The 3,560-nt window shown below is 35.4% G+C and overlaps 1 non-coding gene across 1 annotated transcript; it reads right to left on the reverse strand.

Annotated features, from left to right (window-relative positions):
• Positions 1-2,931: 2,931 nt before the first annotated feature.
• Positions 2,932-3,038, reverse strand: LOC147824947 (U6 spliceosomal RNA). Its single transcript, XR_015441591.1, has one exon. It is a non-coding gene; the product is annotated as a U6 spliceosomal RNA (small nuclear RNA).
• Between the last annotated feature and the right edge of the window lie 522 nt (positions 3,039-3,560).

Below are 3,560 nucleotides of genomic sequence, written 5' to 3' on the forward strand. Positions count from 1 at the left end.
TGTGTATTTATTAGAAAGTATAGAAGGGAATCTCTCCACTAGTCAGAGATTGGGTGTTCTGTAAGGTGAACACTGTAGATGTATAGGTCCATTGGTTTTTTATATAGTTTTTGAAACAGCTGTATGAGACAGAAATTAGGGATGTTCCTGGTTGCAAGTAGGCTTTTGATGTCTGGAAAGCAAGCTGCTTCATTTACATTTCATTTCCTCTAAGGTCTCTCCCATTTGATTAAGGATGTGTTTGTCTCTAATATTTCATTAGGCCTTGATAGTCTATTTTAGTGTGCTAACTCACTGAAGGCCCAACTTTTAGTTTACTTTAAATTACCTATTCAGGACCTGTGCCCTGTCTGCCTAACTTTCCCTATCTCCTGGATTCATTATCACTCAATTCTAGATATGTTTTAATTTTACCCTGCCTTGTTCTCTGACTCATTTACATAAGTTTTACAATGAATGTACAAAAGTGCAAGTATTTGCATAGTTTCTGTGGTTTGTTTTGCTATTGATTTCTAGTTTTATTCTGCTATGATCCAATAGAATGAAAGAAATTATTTCAATTCTTTTGTGTTTATGTAAGCTTGCTTTATGTCCTATGGTATAATATATTTTGGAGAAATTTCCCTATGTTACTGAGAAAAATGTGTATAATATTGTTGGTTGAAACAGTCTTGAGATATCTGTTAAGTCCATTTGTTTGATAGTGTGCTCCATTTGTTTGATAATTCTTTGTTAATTTTTTTGTCTAATTGACTTGGCTATTTGTGAAAATGAGATATGAAAATCCTTCACTATGACTATATTAGTGTCTATGATCCTTTAAAGTCCAGTAGTTTTTGTCTCATGAAATTGGTTGTGACCTTCTTTGTCTCTTCTGAAAATAGGATCACTCTTTCAGCTTTCAAGCTCCAGTTGCATGGTTTCATTTTCCATCTTTCACTTTCAGACCGTGACTCTCTTTGTGAATGAGGTGTGTCTCCTGCTGCAAAAATATGATTGGATATTGCTTTTTTGATTCAATGTGTTGGCCTGTTTCTTTTGATTTGGGAGTTAAGATCATATACATTGAAACTTATTTTTGAAAATGTTATGGCTTCTGTCTAGATCTCCCCCAAAGCTTCATTTGTCATATTAGAAGCTCTTCAGTGGTGGCTGGATCTAGAGTGTGTGATGCTGGGATTAAGTGTGTGGTGCTGGGAACAAGAGTGTGTGATTACTAAATTACTCAATTGATTGGTTTGGTATAATTCTCAGTGTAGATGATGGAAAGGCCCCCTTCCTGGGTGAGAGTGCTACCCATATATGGGTGTGTAGCTTGGATAGAATATAAGGGACAGAAAGAGGGCTGCTACTGTCACTTGATACTTTTTTACTACTTCACTGCTTTGCTACCTTCTGCCCACCATGAACTGTTTCTCCTCTGTGATGCCCCTCTGCCATGTCACCCTGCCTTGTAGCCAGCCAACTATGAACTAAAGCCTCTACAAACTGTGAGCTACAGTAAACATTTCCTCCTTTAACTTTTGATATTGGGTATTTTGTTTCAGCAATGAGAAAAAGTAACTAACACAGAAAGGTTTTACTAAATCCTGTCATTGGATTATTTTTCTAGTGAGGATATCTTTATCTTTCTTTTTATTTATCTACTCTCTTTGTGAGATGTATTCTTTTCTATAGGATCTTTGGTGACTTTGGCCTTACTGTCTCTCTCCAGGCTTCCTTTCTGAAAAGTCTGTTTAGTGGACATAAATTTGTTTACATTCCCTTTGTCATAGAAAATCTTTCTTTCTCCATCTATTTTGAAGATACATTAATCTGGATTGGAAATTATTTTGTTTGAGGTCTTGAAAAACTGTTCCAAAATATCCTGGCCTTTAAATTTCATGTTGAAAAATCCTCTGTTATGCTGGTAGGTTGCCTTTAAAAGTTATTTGATGTTTCTCACAAACAGCTTTTATTCTCTTTTGGGGCTGAATTTCTCAATTTTGACTATGTTGTGTCATGGAAAGGTCCATTTTTGTTCATAGATATTTCTAGTTCTATTGTTGGGATATCCAATTACTGGGATATTCATTTCATTTTCTAGATTTAGAAAAAATTTTGCTATGTTTTTGATTAAATTTTTCATGCATTTGGTGTTTTCTTCTAATCTTGTCTTAATTGCTATAATTCTTAGAAGTTTTTTAGATGTCTAGTGGCTGTTATATTCAGCTTTCATTCTTTATATTTTAAGAGTGATAGGTCCTAGAGTCAGACTTGCCACCCAAGCAGACCTGCTACCCACCCCTTCAGGAGTGCAGCAGTGACAGGAAGCCAGCAGCCTCCCCATTTAACTACTAGAAAGCTGATTCTACCAAAAAAAAATCACAAAAGACTTGCTGTACCTACCACTGCCCTGTTTTTCAGTCAGCCCCAGGCCCATCACCCATGAGACTCTAAAATTTTCCACCCTCTCGATCAGTTCCTACTCCCCTGCCTAAAGCCCCCTATAGTAACTGTGTGCACCCTCCTTTCATTCCCAACAGTCTTTTCACCCTTGACCCATCTGCACCCAGACTACAATAAACTCATCACATGTTGCTTAGATTTTGCCTGCCTCAGTGATCTCAATCATGCCTCAGTCTGACCTTACAAAGTTATCATTTAATATATGATCTACTACATTAACCTTGTCTTTAACACCTAACGATCTCTCCTTAGATGGGCTATGCCTACTCTTCCTACATTCAATTGAATAGTTTATATGCAGGATTTCTTTTTGATTCCCTTTCACAATAGCCAATTATTACTAAAGTGGTATTTATATCTTGCATTTTATTCTCAAATTCAATCATCTATTTGTTTGTGTCTTCTTTAAGTTCACTGAACATCTTATTTAAATCCTTTATCAGTTTATTTACATTCTCTTTGGATTTATTAAATATCTTATGAAAAATGCATAAACGCTTCATGAATTTGTGTGCCATGTTTGTGCAGGGGCCATGATAATGTTCTTTGTATCATTCAAATTTTAGTATATGTGCTGCCAAAGAAAGCACAATAAACCTTTTATTAAACCTTGATTGCCAATTCATACTTGAAGAAAAACTATTTTTGATTACATTTCTAAAAAGTCTGCCACTAAAAACACACTGACCTACCCTCACCTTTTGTCTCTGTTTCTCTTCTGCCTATTTCTGCCTTTGGAAGAGAACCAGGATTACATAACCTCATAACACTAACAATCCAGTAAAAAAGAAGATATGGACTAGAAAGATTTTTATTTTAAAAAATTGGATACTTTTCTATGGAAATCATTCTGAAAAAATTATATTTATCTTCTGGCAAGGCAAAATTTATCTCTAATAAGTTAATGGCTCTTATTTTGCAGAAGAAACAGCTTTTCTGTTGGCCACAGCCCACCAGAGTCTAATTTACTCTATTTCATCAGCTTGGTCCTGTACATTTTGGAGCTATCTATTCTTTCTCTAGCCATTCACTTCAGATAACAAGATGTTACCAGTGATTTAAGTGGAGTTTTGCCCTTAATTACATTGCAGCTTAGTGAATTTTATTTTTGC

This window comes from Heterocephalus glaber, unplaced genomic scaffold (assembly GCF_053883595.1).
Source record: "Heterocephalus glaber isolate CG9 unplaced genomic scaffold, H.glaber_assembly_v1.0 deba00001523, whole genome shotgun sequence".
Lineage (NCBI taxonomy): Eukaryota > Metazoa > Chordata > Mammalia > Rodentia > Bathyergidae > Heterocephalus > Heterocephalus glaber.